Below are 19,801 nucleotides of genomic sequence, written 5' to 3' on the forward strand. Positions count from 1 at the left end.
AGATTTGGTGTCTTGTATGGGGAGTGTGATTTTCTCAGGAGGAAGAGGTGAGGAATCCTCACCGGACCCCTAAGCGTATTGGAAAGTGTTGCAATTTGCCAGTGACAGTATCGTGGAGTTATGAGGTTTTATGAACACAAAGGCTTTAAATCATGGCACCTCTCAAACAGTGAATGGAGACTTACCTGTGAGTGGGTTACAGGTATCCTGAGATTCATTCTCTGTCACCCATCTCCCTTCAGCCAGGGGGCTGAAGTTGAGCAGTCACCTTCTTGGATATGTGTCCTAAAAGCATCACAGCTTCAGATGGCAGATGCTTTATCATCCATTGTAATGCTCTGGGCAGGGGAAGTGACCATCTTTCCACCACTTATCTTCCCTGGTTCTCTTGCAGGCACACATCTAAGAGTAATTGAGTTTACCAGTGTCTGCGTTTTTCTTTAGCAAAAGACAAGGTTTCCAAATTGCCCCTTCCCAATTTTGCTGTGCCTATCAGTAGTTGCGATTGTCTTCCCGGGTGACTCAGTGGTAAAGAATCTGCCTGCCAGCGCAGGAGCCACAGGAGACTCTTTCCCTGGGTCGGAAAGATCCCCTGGACAAGGAGATGGCAACCCACTCCAGTATTCTTGCCTGGAGGATCACATGGACAGAGGAGCCTGGTGGGCTACAGTACATAGAATCACAAAAGAATGGGATGTGACTGAGCATGCGCGCACGTGCACGCACACACACCCCCCCACCCACACACACCCCCACGCACACCCCCCCCCGCCGCCCATGCATCAGTAGTTGTTGTTACCTTGTAGAGCAGGAACAATCCAAGATAAACGTGAAGTTCACTCAAGGAGAGGGAGAGTGACCACATTTCAAAAGTAATTTCTGCTACGGAGGCATTTGGAAATAACCATTTGGAAGTGTTTGCATTGAATGTGGACCTGTTGCCAAGAAATGTGGTAGGTTTATGAGTCATCGGAACCTGGGAGTTGGAGGAAAGTGGCACATGTATGTAAGTCCCTTTGCTGTCTACCTGAAACATCGCAGTGTTGTTAATTGGCTATAATATAAAATAAAAAGGTTTTAAAAAGCCAAAACTCTCCCCCTCCACAAAGAAAAAGATTGGAAGCAAAATTGTCTACCTGTTAAAGTGTTTTAGGTGAAGAGTGTCAGTAAGTTTTGAATCTATTTGTTGAATTTATAAAAATGTGACACCTGACTAATTTACAAGAACAATTGATTGACACTTACCAGCTGAATCTCATCCAGGACCTTTGTGCAACTGGTGGATAGACAGAGAAGTTTAAGTATCAAGATTTAGGAAGGAGAGCTAAGAGTGTTCTTCTGTTTTTCCAATGTATCCTTGTCACCCTAGATGGCCATTAGAGCAAAACGCTACAGGACACTGAGCTTGGAAGCAGTCATTCAAGCGCTTGATGGCAAAGTAATTAACTGGGGTTTTCAAAGATAACCATATTTAATTTTTTGCTTCCATTACAAATATTAGTTACAAATTTGTAGTAAGAAGTTTTTTGCCTTAATTAAGCTGAACTGAACTGAATTAACTGTTTTCATCTTTTTATTTTGTAATGCACATCATTTAAAGATGTGTACAGATAGATGTGTACATTTAAAGATATGTACAGTAGTACTTGTAATTTTGAAAGAAATATGCATATATTGAATGTACTTACTGAAAGCTTTTACTCTTAGTTGTTCATAGTAAAAATTTTGCAAGCTTATCATTAAAAACTTTGAGCCAAACTGCTGTCTCCCCCACCCTCTGCCCCACAGTAGTCTGGAAACTTGCTTCCTTGTAAACTTTAATCTAAAACTTCCTCTTCCCCATGCTCCTGTAGTTCATTCAGTGGGAAATGAAATTGTTATAAGAGTAAAAATAAATGTTCACACTCTGGAAAGTATTGAATACTGTCTTCTCTTGAAATGTGTACATAAACTTCCTTTCAACAAGCCAGTTTGAACACTTTAAGATACAAACACAAAAAGCCACGGAATTTGCAGAAATCTTGTCATCAGTTCTTTGCGTTGGGACAGGTAACTGCTCTCAGTCATGTGGCTGTCCATCCTTTCATTCACTAACTATGTCAGTGCTGTTGTCCATGAACCCGCACAAGCCGGTTTGGGTAGTTTTGGCAAGCAGAGATTGGTGGAGGGCTGCAGATCTTCAGGCAGGTGAAGGTTAAAAAGCCAGTCTCAGGTCAGCTATGTCCTGTGTTGGGGCTCTGATTGCCCCTCCCAGGAAACTTTGACTTGAGGCACAGGGAATCAAACATTCCAGGAGTCAGCTGACTGTTAGATTCAGCTGACAAATGTGTTGGAGTCAAGGAATCGCGAATTTTGTGGAATCAGCAGCTGGACTCAGGAGTGCGCCCTAGGCACAGTCCAGGCTGCTTGACTTGTCAGGCTTCTGTGTCCTTTTGGTGTAAGCATAGGACATGCCTCTAGACTGTCCCAATCCATCCACATAGACGGAGCACCCTGATCTCATCTGGTTAAGATTGTTAAGATTCCAAGTTCTGATTGCAGAGGGCACAGGTTCTAGCCCCAGTGGGGGAACTAAGATGGGGCACACTGCACAGCCTGGGCAAACAAAAAACAAAAAGCCAAGATTTTCAAACACATGCACAAATCAAGATGAGTGCCTTTGAGTATCCATGAAACGAAGCAGGGCCCTGTGGGGCCCGCCCAAGGACAGAGCCTTTGAGTGCCCCTTGCAGAAACCAGTACTCGAGAAACCAAGCACCCCACTTGGAGAGTTGGAGAACTCAGATTTATTATGCCAGTGGGCCCAGAAGAGTTGACACTCCAAGTTCTGATCCCTGAACAGAGGTTTTGTACATGGACAGGCATGATTAAGCAGGTTTGTGGGTTTGCAGGGGCAGGACAATTGCAAAGAGCAGGACAAGAGTGAGGGAGGTAAGCCCCAGTGCCTAGTATTGTGAGTTCCCACCTTCTGAGACCTACGTAATCCAGACTTTGCAAGGACCAAGCTGAGTTACAGAGGCAAAAGGAGCAGGAGGTTATTCAAAATTTTAACTTTTCCTCTTCATTCCCCTTTCTTGATGCTCCTATCACTCATTGTAGAAAGCATTATCTCATGTTTTGGTAGGATATTCAGAGCTTCCCATCATTTGAGGGGCTATATTGAGCTATTAACCATTTGTAACTTTATGGATTTAATCTGAGAGGTTATGAACTGGGTAATGAACAAGGGCCAAACAAGAGCACCACAAAGAACATGAAGAGAGGACCTGTTAAAGGGAGAAGCCACGATGCCCAGCTCCAGATATTGCTCCAATTATTGTTCCAGTATTTCCCCAGGAATTAGCTAGTTTCTCTCCCCTTCTTATGATTTGTTCCCTTAGCTATTGGACTATGTCCCTGATTATTTCTGAATGGTTTACATAAAAGCAGCATCTTTCATTCAAGAAGAGGCAGAGTCCTCTCTTTTCAGCTGTCAGTAGGTCTAGCCCTCTCCTACTCTGTAAAACCATCTCAGCCAGGGAGTCTAGTTGGTCCTGTAATGAAGAGCAGCAATAATACTGATCAGGGATAGAGGCCAGGGTTGACAATGAAAATCCATTAATATTTCGATAGCTGGATCCTCAAGCTTCCATCATGCGTTGGTCAGTCAGCTGCCAGAGTGTGACTGGAGCAAGGCTGAAGAATCCTCAGGCTTTTGCTGTGTGTTGACTAGTCAGCTTCCAGAGTGACTAAAGCAGGGCTCAGCGTCCTGCGTGGGTGAGTGTTGTTGTCTTGGGAACCGGACCTTGAGGTTTTTGGGGTCCCGAACTGCTTTCCAGGTGTCATCACAGGAAGTCACTGCCTTCTTGACTCTGGTGTGGTGGATCCAAAGGATGACACCTATAACTTTAACAGCAGTAGAGGTTGCCAGGATGACCCTGTGAGGGCCTGTCCAAACTGGCTGAAGTGTTTGTTTTGTTTTTAATCTAACCCATACCCATCTAACCCATTGATGAACCCAACTGCCCAGAGGAATGGGTGTCCTTTCTAAGGTTTCTTGGATGATATGGCAGAAGACTTTTCCAGGGCCTGGAGGTGTCAGGACATTTCCAGGTCAGTTAGTTGTTGGTGGTCTCCCTTGAGCTTTTTATTTTTTTTATCACTGGAATGGTCTCCCATATAAGATCTCAAAGGGAGAGTAGCCTGAGGACCTCGGGATGCATTTATGGAGGGCGATGAGTCCACAGAATGATAAGGCAGCTTGTTCCAGCATTGTCTGGGTGTTGGCTGGGGGATATTTTTGTTGTACTACTACTTGGCGAAACAAGCTTAAGAAAGTTAAAGATATATGGCCCAAAGATTAATAGAAGTAGGAAAGCTGTGGTGGGGCTATCCAGGAGAACCAGGTCCAGACATTGGTTCATGACAGTAGTGTTTCTCTAGGTATGAGAAGATGCAAGAATTTGGACTCATAAAAAATGTCTCCCTGATAATATTTGCATATCTGAAGGCCTGTTTTTCTGGGTTTTTCCCAGAGCACAGAGTGCCTTATTTTTTGTCTCCACCCTGAACTCCCTTCAAGGGGGTGTTGGAGGTCAGCATCTTGTAGTGGTCGTGATTTAATCTTTGTAGAGGCAGCTGGCAAGGGCCACCTTCCAGTCAGCAGGGCCCCTTCATAGCCACATATTTGACCGTGTTTGGGGGGCATTTCATGGTCATTATGTCCCACAGTGCTGGGAAGGCTCATTCCCAGGTCTAACAAAGATTCCATTGACCTGCCACTCAATGTGTTGTCACTAGACGAGGCCTTGTAAGTAGCCAAAGTCTCTGAACCATACCTGTCTTAGTAGCCTTTTGGTCCAGGAAAATATTTCCTCTTGTTGCTTCTTCCTATATCTAGAGTTACATTATTACAGCTACTGCTCTCATATGGAACTCTGTATCAGCATTTTATCACAGGCTCAGTCACACATTTGATATCATAAATAATCTTCTGAAAGAAGCTACATAGAAAATAATATAGCTAGCAGTTATTAGTAAGGTCACAAGCAAGAATTTAAGTCAAGAACTTTAATTGGGTGTAGCCCGGTATACCCCAGGTCATCTGACTCAGTTAAATGATTATAGCCAAGTTTTCATCTTCTGATTGTACATCATGAAGCATCTGACCTTTATCCAAAGATTTGTTATTGAGATAAGCTTTGAAAACAATTTTAGAGTGTCCTTTTTAATAACTTAATTAAACCTTTTAGCAATATAACAAGGAACTATCTCAGAAGTTAAGTCTTAGTAAGCATAGACCTTAATTAACAAAACTAGAACTTAATATTCAGTGAAATATATATATATATATATTTTTTGAGAGCTCATTTTGAAGGCCTTAACACCGTAGCCAGGGAAGGCTTTAACCCATCAAATAAAAATGAGGTCTGTCAGGGAGCTGGGAAAAGGCAAGCGGCTGTCTTGGATTTCCCATATCCCTGGCTCTTTGATTTTTAGCTGTTGTTTATCCATTTTTAATTTCTTGATTTAGGAGCAGACTATAGCCATGTTTTAAGGACATCAGGATAGCAAAATTCTTACTGTGAGGGGTTATTTTTTTGTAGAAGCAGAATGAACTTTGTCTACATGTACCATAATCTTAAATAATTTTATTTACTTTACCAAAGTAACAAAAAGATTTTAAAAACAAATATAAATCACTTAAAGGCAAAGAAATTCATAGTCTTTTATCAAAATCTGCATTCTAAGTAAACTTTGTTCTCCGAACAGAGGACCAAATTCCAGTCTGGTACCAGCTTACTGTTAATAACAAAATTTGTTTATCTGTTTAATCTTAGAAAGTCTTTTCCATATATCTTGAAGAACTAGCAGTATTCTTTTAAAGGCATGAGAGTAAAACCGTAGAAGACATGTTTAAAATCTTATTCTTTTGTAATTGGCAAAGAAACCTGGTCATTGTTGTGATATGTAACACTTTAATATGATAACTAGAATTATAATTGACCATATTTTATCAGGGCATATCAGATCTATATGAATTTCACACAATTTTAGGATATTTATATTAGTAACATCAACCGTGCAGTATAACCTAAAAAGATTTTTCACCCCTTTAACAGTACTTCCCATGTAATTTAACATGTCCAGTGAACCCAGGCAGCTTAATAGCTCTTTGGGATGTCTCAGGGGCCCTCTGAAGCATCTCAAAGTTAGCTGGAAGTCAAGTTATTTAGGAAGTTTTGTCAATAAATATCACAAGGGCTTATAACAGTCAGACAGGATCATATAAGTCACTGTGAAATAAAAGTTATTTACTTAGCCAAAGTTAACAGAAGATTTCAAAGGTAAATATAGAACAGATCAATTAAGAGGTAAAGAAAATTAAATCTATAATTAAAAGCAGTTCAACATCTGAAGAAAGTATGTCCTCTTAACAGAGAGAAAGGCTGAATTTAAGTTTTTACACCAGCTTACTTTAAACTCATTTAGGTAAATTTAGTTAAATTTATTTTAAACTTAATTCTAACCATGCACAATTTTCCACAAACTTTTTAATCACTTTCTGTAACAGCCACCTATAAATCAGACCTACTTTCTTTTCCCTTTATAAAATGTAATTTTGTTTTTTATATCTTCTTTATTAAAAACATACATCTACTTCCTTATTAGATTAGCAAACAAACATCAATACTAGATATTTATTTATTTTTTAATACAGATATTTAATATTGAATATTTCCCAGTTTACATGAACCTGAATTTTATTTAGGTTAATTTTTCTTGTATTTAGAATTGTTTGATTTCTAAGCACTTTTCTTTAGGCCAATTAAATTAGAACTCATTTACAACTTCAACAATATTATCAGAGAAAAACAAAAGACATACACTGAGACATACATAAATATAGACAGACAGAGATCTTATAGTTTTCTGTTTGAGATTTAAAATACCTCTTTGACTCCCCCTTTTTTTTTTTTTCTTTGCTTGAAGTTCTAATTTGCCCAAGACTGAGGTGTCAGGCAAAGTTGGCTGTGTGTTTCAAGGACATGGAAAGGGTTAACTTCAAGCTTTTCCCTAGGCAGGCCTTTCAACAAGCTAGTTGTTTTTAATTGCATATACAAGAAGAATCGGTTTTGCAGTTTCCAAAAAGAAAAAAAGTTTCTCTCACTCCATTCAGTCAGCAGTTACGCACTCACAATCATTCAGAGTCTATCCCAATGCCTCCCTTCTCCCAAGTCCCCAGGTTTCCTTAACTGCTGCTCCCTTCCTGGGAGCTCCCAGGTGGTGATCAGTTTCCTCTTCCACCCACTGGGATAGGCCTGACTGGGGAGGGGCCCCGGGGCCTTAGCTGATCCTGTGGCCATTCCTGGTGAGTTAGTCCGTCCCTCCAGTGAGCCCGGTCGGGGCTCGATTGTCCAGAGAGTCGAAACACCAGTCCAAAAGAGAACTCAGAATACTGTCCAGTGGTGTCCTGCTCGTTCACCTCAGGGTTCCTTTGCTCCAGCCTGGCCGAGCCACCAGTCCAACAGCTCAAGGGGCCGGCGTGATTGGAATCTCGCTGGGGCCGCCAGAAATGTTGCAGAAACCGGTATTCAAGAAACCAAGCACCGCCCTTGGAGAGTTGGAGAACTCAGGTTTATTATGCTGGTAGACCCAGAGGAGTTAACACTCCAAGCTCTGAGCTCTGAAAGAGTTTTTACACATGGACAGGTGTGATTAAGTAAGTTCGTGGGTTTGCATGGGCTGGGGGATTGCAAAGAGCAGGACAGGGGCGAGTGAGATAAGCTCCGGTTCCTAGTATTGTGAGTCCCCACTTTCTGAGACCTACATGATCTGGACTTTGCAAGGAGCAGGCTGAGTTACAGAGGCAGAAGGAATAGGAGGTTATGTAAAATTCTAACTTTTCCTCTTCACCCCGACTTGTTGCTTTTAGGAAAAAGATTTTAGCCTCCTAGACCTTCCCTGAGTTCCAAAGGGCAGATTCAGTTACTCATTAGAGGAGTGAGGGTAAGCAGAAACAAAGGGGAAGCAGTCAAGAGACAATGGTGCAGCCATCCCAGTTCCTCGAGGGGATTTCTGAGCTCTTCTTCAGTAACACGGCCTCACACGCAGGCGAAGGGTGATAAACTTCAGGCTGAGAACAGGTCTGTGGGCCCCAGACTGGTTAGAGCCAGGAGGCTGATGATTGAGACTGTTGGAACAGCACCCCGTTTCTTCCTCATCCCCAGCCGATCGGAGGAAGGTTACATACCCTGCAGACCTATCCCCAAATTTTGCCTATAAAAACTTCCCTCCAAACCATTGAGGAGTTCAGGGTTTTTTGAGCATTGGCAGCCCCAGACTTACAATAAGGATGCATTTTCCTTCACCATAGCCCAGTGTCAGTAGATTGGCACAGATGTGTGGACCTGAGTTTGGTTCTATAACATCCTTAGATGTTTCTGGTCACTTTTGAGGATTGTCCTCTGGGCTAAATTGGACCCATTAGCAAAGGGCCCAGTGTTTGATGGTAGATGTGATTTTGGAACTTGGTGAAAGTCAGCCTTACAAGGAAGCTTGACCATGCTCCTTATTAATACTATTGAGGGTGAGGTGGGATGGGGAGTTTAAAAATATAGTGTAATGTAAGAAACATACACTAGATTTCTTGTTGGACTCATACAAAGATTTTTTTTTCCTGTTTTTGGTTGTGAAATTTGACCTGTATTGAAAACAGATGGGAAAAAAAAGAAAGACGTTCAATGGCCATTGACCACATAGGAATCAGATTTCCCTTCTGAACCTCTGTGGATAGCCCCCTCCTATCCCCCAACTCTCCTCTCCCACCAAACTGGGTTGAGGGAAAGCAGTAGAGTGTGAAAAGGCACATTCTGACACGGTGAAGTTCAGAGTGAACACCCAGCTTTCCTCTCATTGTTGACCCTTAGAAAAGTCGCTTGTTTCCCTGTGGCCCAGCTTGTTTAGTTAAAGAGGAGGGTGGGACTTGGAACTAGCTGAATTTTTTCCTTATGGGCTGGTAATCTGGGGCTCTAAAGTTTGTTCTTGGTCAAATAAGTTTCGGAAATGCTGAATACTCTTGTCCCTTGACCCTGTCTTTAGACATTCATGGTAAGCATTGCCATCTTAAGAGCCATAAGGAAGAAGCCCAGCAATGCAGCATTTTGTCTAACTTTGTTTCTGACCACATTTCTCAATTTTTTGGACCACAGAATCTACCCCACCTTCACAGCATAGTAACTGCCCCCAGAGCTGGTGTTTCTAGCAGGAATAGATGAAATCTCAAGTTTCTCTCAGCTTTACAATGGATGCATTGTTTCCAAAATAGTTCTTTTACTATATTTTTTTTAGCCAAGCCTATAATTTCCCCCAGAAGGCTCAGCAAATAACCTTTGTGTGAATTCTTTGAGATTAGGGAGATGCATTTTCCTCAGAACCTGTATAATAGGTTTTGTGTAATAGCTTTTTGTATAATATAGTGTTTTGTATAATAGCTCCTGTGGAGTTAAATTAAGTGTATTTAGGTATTTGTTAATAAACTTCAAATACAGTTTCTTATTTGGGGGCCTCTGAAAAAAGTTACAAGTTTCCCTGATGGCCCAGCGGATAAAGAATCCACTTGCAACGCAGGAGACACAGGCAACGCAGATTCGATCCCTGGGTTAGATTTGAGTTAAAGATCTGAACAGTGTTCAGGTGAGGAAATATAAACAATCATAATAAACTGCTAATGTTCATTGAAGGTTCATTATATAGCAAAGTTCAGTTCAGTTCAGTTGCTCAGTTGTGTCCGACTCTTTGCAACCCCATGGACTGCAGCACGCCAGGCCTCCCTGTCCATCACCAACTCCCAGAGTTTACTCAAATTCATGTCCATTGAGTCGGTGATGCCATCCAACCATCTCATCCTCTGTCGTCCCCTTCTCCTCCCGCCTTCAATCTTTCCTAGCATCAGGGTCTTTTCAAATGAGTCAGTTCTTCGCATCAGGTGGCCAAAGTATTGGAATTTCAGCTTCAACATCAGTCCTTCCAATGAATATTCAGGACTGAATTCCTTTAAGTTGGACTGGTTGGATCTCCTTGCAGTCCAAGGGACTCTCAAGAGTCTTCTCCAACACCACAGTTCAAAAGCATCAATTCTTTGGTGCTCAGCTTTCTTTATAGTTCAACTCTCACATCCACATATGACTACTGGTAAAACCATAGCCTTGACTAGACGGACCTTTGTAGGCAAAATAATGTTTGCTTTTTAATATGCTGTCTAGATTTGTCATAACTTTTCTTCCATGGATTAAGTGTCTTTTAATTTCATGGCTGCAGTCACCATGTGCAGTGATTTTGGAGCTCCCCAAAATAAAGTCTGTCATTGTTTGCACTGTTTCCCCATCTATTTGCCATGAAGTGATGGGACCAGATGCCATGATCTTAGTTTTCTGAATGTTCAGCTTTAAGCCAACTTTTTCACTCTCCTCTTTCACTTTCATCAAGAGGCTTTTTAGTTCTTCTTCACTTTCTGTCATAAGGGTGGTGTCATCTGCATATCTGAGGTTATTGATATTTCTCCCGGCAATCTTGATTCCAGCTTGTGCTTCATCCAGCCCAGCGTTTCTCATGATGTACTCTGCATAGAAGTTAAATAAGCAGGGTGACAATATACAGCCTTGACATACTCCTTTTTCTATTTGGAACCAGTCTGTTGTTCCATGTCCAGTTCTAACTATTGCTTCCTGACCTGCATACAGATTTCTCAAGAGGCAGGTCAGGTGGTCTGGTATTCCCAGCTCTTAAAGAATTTTCCACAGTTTGTGATGATCCACGCCATCAAAGGCTTTGGTGTAGTCAATAAAGCAGAAATAGATGTTTTTCTTGAACTCTCTTGCTTTTTCGATGATCCAGTGGATGTTGGCAATTTGATCTCTGGTTCCTCTACCTTTTCTAAAACCGGCTTGCACATCTGGAAGTTCACGGTTCACGTATTGCTGAAGCCTGCCTTGGAGAATTTTGAGCATTACTTGTATCAAATATAGTGTAAGCATATTACCAGTTGGCTCACTTACTCTCTTTAAAAACTAATGTATGTAGGATCCTTAACCCAATTAAATTGCTTAAAATTATTATTATTTTAACCAGTGAAGGAGCTGAAACTTGGAGCAGTTAAGGGCTTAAGAAAGTCTGAGTTGGTAGATGATTGTGTCCAGTTTTTTAACTGGATAGTCTGGCTCTAGAGTAGAAATCATTGCTACCAGACTCCTTTCTCTCACATGTAGACAGACTCATATGGAGCCACTAGCAATGAAAGAAATACAAAATGAAGCCTCTCTGCTGTATCATTTTACAGTTGGAATAGGTCAAAAATAATTACACAGTATATGAATATGTACTACATAATTAAGAAAATTATAGTTAATATAGAGACAATGATATTCAGATATTAGGGTACTCAGTTTAAGTAAATACTATAGTCTATTTGAAAGAGCATCAAGAGCCATAGAAATTGATAAGTTTTGATCTAAGAGTCTCCTGGAACTCCAAGGAAAAGCTAAGAGAAAACAAAGATATAAGTATATTCATACACGTCCATAGCTCATCTCTGAATGCCAGTTCATCTCAAACACCATTTTTTCTGTCATTACATAGAGAATTCCTTCACTCTTGGGCAATAATTTCAAATTCAACAACTGGACCTGAATGTCATTTAGATAAAATGATAGATAAAGGTTGCCCCTCAAGTTTATGAAGCTTCTTAAAGGGAACATTGGCTCAGCTCACATATGTGTGTCTGAGGGTTGAAGAAGTTGTTCTGCTGTACCTTTGGTCTCAAGTCTTTAGGAGCAGATTGTGTCATAGTTACTCCTGAGGGACGACTTGGAAGGTTCTGGGGCTCCTTGTAAGGTGAGGAGGTAGGGCAAGGTATAATTGAAAGCTGTTAATAACTGGATCCAGTGTGGTTCTTGGCTAGAAAGTCAGACTGTTCTGCTGCCTCTCCTCTCTCCCCAGAGTCAGTGGTGGGTTGAGCCCCACCTCACCTCTTTCCTGCTGGTTAGCTGGAGCAGATCACCAGTAGATGGTCATCAGAGCAGTGAATGCCTCAGTTTCTGTAACTGTTACAGAGAAAACGTATGTAAAAAGAACTTGCCTAACATTTCCTTAAAATTTTTAAAATGTCCTTAATTCTGCAATCACTTCATTTGTATGAGCACCATCAACTTAGTATCAGTCTTTAAGGAAATTACTGCAGTCCCTGGGGTTGCAAAGAGTCAGACCTGACTCGGTCACTGAGCAACAACAACAAAGGAAATTATAAACAAGAAGCCACCATAGTAACGAACACACAGTGTGTAAATGCATCAAATGCCTGTCATTTTCAAAGTTGTCCATGTGGGAAGAAAAGTAAGATCTCACACTTGTGGAAATACATTCTAATTAAGATTTTGTCTTGCAGTGGGACTTCCCTACCATTCTGTGCTCTCTTGACTCTCAACTCAGTCGAAACTCAGCCTTCTCACACCTGGTCCTGTCCATCATCCATCTGCTGAAGAACAGCAGAATGCCTTATCACTCAGGTGTAGGTTCCCCTCACTGAACTCATCTGCCCTTGTGCACAGGTGAGGAGACTGAAGTGCAGAAAGGTTAAGAAAGGTAGGTCAATCCTGAAGATAGGATGGGAGCCACCCCGCATGAGGCCAGTCCTTTGGGGTTTGTTTGTACATGTTCATTTTGTGAGATCCAACACAGAGTGCTTTGAATTCATGTTACACTCACTGACAGACTATAATTTGGAGCATTTAAGTCCTGTACTTTAGTCTTATCTGGAAAAGACTGAGGTAGAAGGCCCAGTTAACAAGAAGCATCCAAGATACCACCCTACCTTTTTTGGAGTGGATTTTTCAATATTTAGACTTGTTTGTTTTGTTCATTCTTTGAGTCCTTACTGGTTGCATAAGCCTATGCAAGGCCCACGAGGCAGTGTGAGTAGGGTTGGGGAGGGATGGTGGGGTGGTGGTGGGAATGAAGAGTGAGGCTAGATTACTGATTACTAGGAGCTGACCAAGCAGGTGCCTGGGTCAGTTCAGAGATGGGGATCTGTGGAAATAAGTGACCAATGATGGTGATAACCCTTGTTTACTGACAAACTGATGCATACTAATTACCATGTTAGTTGCTTTATGGGTTGTTTTTGTTTTTTGAATCACCACCAACCAAATAGGGGATTATAAGCTTCATTTTTCAGATGAGGAAACTAAGGCTCAGAGAAATTAGGTAGCTTACTGAAGCTACTCCTTAGGACTTGGCATAGTTAGCATTTATTCTCAACTGTGTTTGACTTCACACCGCTGTTTTCCTCTGTGGCTTCCTATAGTGAATAATATTGGATTTCAAAGAAGGGGGCAATCACTGTGGTTCAGAAAAGGGACCGTGTGCAAGAGGTGGAGTTGGATTTTAACATGTTGAAGGAAACTGGGGAAAGAGAGCACTTCTCATCCCTGCTGATGGTTAATTGTTTATTTTTCTGTATGGACTGAGAATATTTGCTCTGACGATTTTGCTTAGCAAGCCGAAAATCCAGACAGGTGGTATGATCTGGAAATTTGGGAATTCTTCTAAAAGCAAGACAGAATCTAGTATTTTAGAATTAGAATTTTTGGAACCCAGGAAGTGTTTAAACCCGAGAGTATTTACAATTGAGATTTCAAAAAATTCGGGACCTGTGGGCTTCATGATGATTGGGTGGGACAGAAACCAGAGCCACTGGTAAGATGTTCCTGCTTAAGAATTGTTCTTGCTGGGCGACCTTGCCAGCCGTGTGCACTCTGTATGCTGATTTTTTCATCTTTAAAATTATTTAGTAAAAGTAGGGAAAATGAACCTTAAGATACGTTTGAAATCTAAAATTTTATTTCTATGAAACTGCTTTATTCAGTGCTCTCTTCAGTATTATAAACCACCCACTATTCATTTTTTTAAAAAGGAAAGAAAAAAGAAGTTTATTACTCTTCAGTCTGGAATTTTGAAGTGAACAATGAGACCCTTTATACTTATTTTGGCATGTAGTGGTGAGGAGGGTGAAGATTCCTTCACAAAACAAACTCTGTGTGTGTGTATGTCTGTGTATAAATAGATATATCTCTATTCAACTCTGATGAGGTCCACCTCTGTGAATGAACTTAGTACCACAGAGGATAGGTTTTTTGCATTTCACATTTAGCTGTTACTTGTACTTGAAGGAAATTGGGGTAATACTTTAGCCTCGTATGCAATAAGAAACACACTGGTCTTTGAGAGACAGCCAGACAGATGATCTTTGTTCTTTATCTCCAAGTTTTCATGGCATGAGACTTGGAAAGGTCTGTCTTTGTGTGTTCAAACCACCTGGGGTCACTCCTGCCTATACTCCTAACAAATTTCTCTTACTTGAAAAAGCCTCTTCTAAGTAACATTTTTGCCTAAATGTACACACCTACTGTAAAAGGTGTCAAGGTACAAGCCAGGGGCATCTTTTTAAAAATCATAACAGAGCTTAAAAAAAAAAAAACCCTCAAGTATAAAACTGTGTCACGAATGGAGTCAGGGGAAATTCAGTGGCATCAAGTATATTCAGAGTGTTGTACACCCATCTGCATTGTCCATTTCTAGAACTCATCATCCCAAACAAACTCTGTACTTACTGAACAATAACTTCTCCTCTCCACCCCCCCCCCCCCACTGCTGTAGTGACCTCTATTTTACTTTCCACCTCTATGAATTTACTCTAGGTACCCCTTATAAGTGGAAGTATACAGTAATGTGTTTCTTTGACTGGCTTATTCATTTAACAAAGATGAACGTAGCATGTGTCAGATTTTGATTCCTTCTGAAGGCTGAAGAATATTCCACATACACACACACCCCCCTCGTTTTATCATTTGCTTTTCCTAATTGCTAATATAATGCACTAATTTTGATATTTTAGTACAGTCATGGACATTCTTTTGGCTTTTAAGGAAATGGATACAACTTGTATGGGTAAACCTATGTATACTTCTACCACTAAATTGTAAATTTGAAGAGAAGTTGAATGAAGGATATTGAGAAACTATTGGTACCAACTGTGGTGGGATTAATGGGACTTTTTTTGCTGTGGAAAACACATAGTAGGCCTCAGGGGACACGTGATTGTAGAATCCTGTCTGAGTTGACCAGCTGTATTTCCCTGCACTCATTTCCTCGTGAGCTGGAGCCAGTGTCTTCAAGCTCTGCTGCTTTAGCCACAGGCCCCACTCTGGTGGCCAAAGGACACAGACAACAGAGTGGGAAGGGGGGCCCTCAGTTCATTCATTTTGATTTTGTCTGGTGCTGCTGGTGCCCTATTTCTTTTTTGACTCCATGAATGTGTAACTCTAGGTTCTTAGAGAAAAGGACAAACCCAGGGCATTTATTAAGTTTTGTTTCACTCTTTCAAGCTGTCATTGAGTATGTAAAGAGAGATCCAGATGAAGAACATTCAGAGGGTGTGTGTATAATAAAGGGTGTATGAGGAAAAGAAAGCGTTCAGAGAACACACAGAGTAAGTCTGCTCTGTGATCTCTGTGTACTTATTGTTTGCCGTATATTCACAAAGGATATTTTCAGAACAGTATCTTGGTTCTTCCCAGGTTTCCTTCCTTTCTGGGGTTGAGCATTTTCATTATTACTGAGCAAAGCTCATTTGATGGATGGGATGGGAAGCCAGTCCAGGGAGGACAGAGCTGTGTTCCTGGAGCCAGGCTACCACCACTGCTCCTTCTGTGCTGGGCTTCTCCACAGCCTTCTGGGCTGCTTCTCAGAAGGGCTTTTTATTATGAGTGAGAGTTTTAATCATTTGGGGTGGGTATGTGTCCCCTGTTTATCATCACTCTTCTGATTTCTTCGCTGAAACCTGGCCTTTAGTTTCCACAAACGTGCTTAAACATCTACTCATTGTTGTGGTTCACTATAACTGAGAAACAGACTTAGTGTTATAATAGAATTTAAAAGAAGGTCCCTAGGGTTAAGGATGGAGAAGGCAATGGCACCCCACTCCAGTACTCTTGCCTGGAAAATCCCATGGACGGAGGGGCCTGGTGGGCTGCAGTCCATGAGGTCGCTAAGAGTCGGACACGACTGAGCGACTTCACTTTCACGTATTGGAGAAGGAAATGGCAACCCACTCCAGTGTTCTTGCCTGGAGAATCCCAGGGACAGGGGAGCCTGGTGGGCTGCTGTCTATGGGGTCGCACAGAGTCGGACACGACTGAAGCGACCTAGCAGCGGCAGCAGCAGGGTTAAGGAACCTGAGTGGTAAACAGCTATTATTTCTTACCTTCCTCTTCTTGTTAAAGCTGCTTCTGTTACACATCACTATCTGGTCTTCCTTTCCGGCTTCCTTTGCTTCAGGCTTTCACTCCGTCAGCAAAATATTCTCTCTTATTTCCTAGTGTCTAAATCCTACCCATTTTCAGGATTCAGGTGGGTTGCAATCGAGGAAGCCTCTGTGGATCCTTTCTTTTCCTCTAGATGGACTTTAAGCTTTCCCCTCTGAAATAGTGCAGACTGGGGTGTATTTCATGGGTCCTGCCAAGCCTGTGTGCAGAAATGGTAGGTTTTAGTTATTGTTTTAGGCCATCAGCTGCCTAGCCTCAGGGGAGAAAGTGATGGCAATTGAGAAGATGAATACTATTTCCAGGCATGAATGAAATGCAAGAGTTAGTTATTTAAATGACATTTTGTCATATAGTAGTGTAATGAGTAAATGGAAAACATTTTCTGTAGAACTTTTCATGTCATTAATTCAGGCATGCACGCTCTGTTACTCAGCCGTGTCCAACACTTTTGTGATGCTATGGACTGCAGCCTGCCAGGCTCCTTTGTCCATGTAATTTTCCAGGCAAGAATACTGGAGTGGGTTGCCGTTTCATACTTCTAATTCAGGCATGGAGAACCTTTTATTGATTTTTCTTCTGTAAATGACCACATAGATGAAACCTAGTTTTACTTAGTTTCATCTCATTTAAAATTAGGGACAGTTCTTTGAGACTTCCATTAATTATATTTACTATGTACTTTAAAATTTTGTATAATTATTAAATATGTTTTGATGTGAGATTAAATAGTTAATGAATATATAAAAAGAAGGCAAAAATGGAAGAAAAGTTTTAATAATTGTTCTATTTACCAAGACTTGAGAATATTAATTTATACCAGTTATCTTTAAAAACTCATTGACTATCATTATAGCTCTTAATTTTATCACCACCTTTAAGACTAGAAAAATGTAGCTTTTATGTTAATCAAAGTTTATAAATGCACATTGTTTGAAAAAGCATATTTCCCCAAGAGTGTAACATCAAAGCTCTTAGACCTATCAAAGGTCTTAGATTTTACCCTACTTGAAAGCTAGCAAGTCTGTCAGTTTTCATGGATGCTTGCAGAAGACCTAAGACTCCTGGGCCAAACACAATGCATAGTTTACTATCTATAGCAATAACAGAGCAGAGTATCAGCATTTTTCATGTAGGTTCCTAAGTCCTAGTTCCCGCAGGGCAGTATGAACACAGCCAGGTGATAGTCTGCACAGAGAGTGGCTTGCATTACAGGGAAGGAACCCTGAGCTTAGGGAACCCGCATCTTTTATGGTGGGCCATTGAACATGCTTTCCCTTTGCTCCGAGAGATAGTGCATTTATTATCCCAACAGTAAGCACACTGGCCCTTTGCTAGTGAGGGAAGCACTGTCTGTCTTTCAAGGCTGTTCACTGCACAAATAGCTTTAAAAAAACAGTCCAGAATGAAAAGGCAGTTAGTACCGCATTTGCAAGATGTGCAGAAATATGAGGGACCCATGGACAGCTGTCTCTTAACAAAAAGTTGTAGTTATGAAAAATAATCCTTTCCCAGTGCCCCCAAAACTTCCTACTCCCTAGAACCCCAGTGTCCAATAAAATAGGATGTGAGCCACGTTTAATTTTTTCTTTCTTCCTGTCTTTTTAATACGTAACTCTTTTTTTTTTTTTCTATTGCCCTCATGGCTTACAGGATCTTAGTTTCCCAACCAGGGATTGAACCCATGCTCCCTGCAGTGAAAGTGCAGAGTCCTAAACACTGGACTGCCAGGGAATTTCCCCAAATAGTTTTGATTTGAGTTTAGTTGAATTCAAGGATGCAGAACTGACAGATACAGAGTCCGTAGATGTGGAGTGCCAGCTGCATAATATAAACTTGGGGGGTTAGATTGTGTAGGTTTGAATGTTAGCTATTCCACTTACTAGCTTTGTGACCGATACTCTGATTTATAATCAATGTATATTTGTTAATCTGGTCCATTTCTGGCACAGAGCTCCTGTGAAACCCTTGGAATGTCCTAAGTGATGAGAGCAACAAAAATTGTCTGTTGTGTTGATGAGGTGACCCTTGGATCCTACCTGAAGATGGGGGCTGGTTGCAGGAGGACCAACCAAGTGATTAGAGGGTTGGAACTTTCAGTCCCACCCCTTATATCCCTACCTCCCATCTCTGGGGAGGAGAGAGGATCTGGAGGTTGGGTTCCCCCGATGGCCAGTGATTTAATCAACCATGTTCATGTAATGAAACGTCCATAGAAACCCAAGGCCGCTTGGTGCAAGTGTGGAGATTTGTGGAGCGGGGCTCTCAGAGCATGGCAGCGCTGCCTCTTTTCCCCATACCATGCCCTGTGCATCTCTTTCATCTGGATGTTCACCTGTATCCTTTATCATGTCTTTTTTATAATAAACCAGTAATCTACTTAGTAAAATGTTTCTTTGAGTTCTGTGAGATGCTCTAGCAAATTAATTGAGCCTGGAGGAGGGGATTGTGGGAATTTCTGATTTTATAGTCTGAAGGTCAGACTTGGCGAGACTGAACTCTTAAACCATGAAATGGACACTGTCTCTGGTTAGATAGTGTCAGAATTCAGCTGACTTGTAAGACACCTGGTTGGTGTCTAGAGAATTGCTTGTTGGTATATTCCCCTTCAGTGGAATTTGGATAAGAACTCCTTTAGTAACCTTGGTAGCTATTTAACCTCTTTCTGCCTCAGTGTCCTCATCTGGAAAATAGTGTCTTCTGTTTAGAGTTATCCTGAAGATCCTACGAGTTGTTTAGGTAAATCCTTTAGAAGAGCTCCTGGCACATTTTAAGCATTCCAAAATAGTGATACTCTTTTTATAATTACTGATGGGCTTTGTCTTTTGGTGGTGTGCTTCTTGCAATAGCCTGCTGAGAAGTTACATGTAACTTTGCATGTATGAAAATGCCTTTATTCTATGTTACATTGACAAACAGCCTGGCAGGTTATATAGAATTCTAGGTTGAAAATAGGTATACATGTCACCTCCCTCTTGAACTTCCCTTCCACCTCCCATTCCTTTTCACCCCTCTTCCCTTCATTTTCATCTTTCTCAGTGGAATGCCTGTTATTTGAATGTTGGACTTTCTGTATCAATTTTCTCATTTTCCATTTATCTTTCTGCTCTCCTGTCTTGGGGCTTTCCTTAACTTTAATTTCCAATTCTTCAATTGAATTTTTAATTTTAGCTATCATACTTTTGATTCCGAGAGCTCATTTTTATTCTCTGTTCCATTTTCATAGTCTCTTGTTCATGTTTCATGATTGCAATAGTTTCTCTTATGTCTTTGCTGATAAAAACCCTAGGATTTTTTCATCATCACAGTTTTCATCTCTTGATCTTAATTTCTCCATGTGACAGAATATTTAATGGGTACAAATTCCTCCCATTGCAGTATCCGTGCCCCCTTGCAATGTGATTTTGCTTCCCTTCCCATCCAGAAGTAAAACCTTATTTCCTCTG

At 41.1% G+C, this 19,801-nt stretch overlaps 1 protein-coding gene across 4 annotated transcripts in view; it reads left to right on the forward strand.

Moving 5' to 3' along the window:
• GCNT1 (glucosaminyl (N-acetyl) transferase 1, core 2) overlaps positions 1-19,801 on the forward strand; it is a 44,009-nt gene that overhangs the window by 9,376 nt on the left and 14,832 nt on the right. Inside the window, exon 3 of one of the 4 annotated variants that reach the window (XM_018052086.1) lies at positions 12,422-12,584. The exons of the other annotated variants lie outside the window; for them this stretch is intronic. The gene's annotated coding sequence lies outside the window, so the exon portion shown is untranslated. The remainder of the gene's footprint in view (positions 1-12,421; positions 12,585-19,801) is intronic. 4 annotated transcript variants of the gene reach the window in all.

Source organism: Capra hircus, chromosome 8 (assembly GCF_001704415.2).
Source record: "Capra hircus breed San Clemente chromosome 8, ASM170441v1, whole genome shotgun sequence".
NCBI lineage: Eukaryota > Metazoa > Chordata > Mammalia > Artiodactyla > Bovidae > Capra > Capra hircus.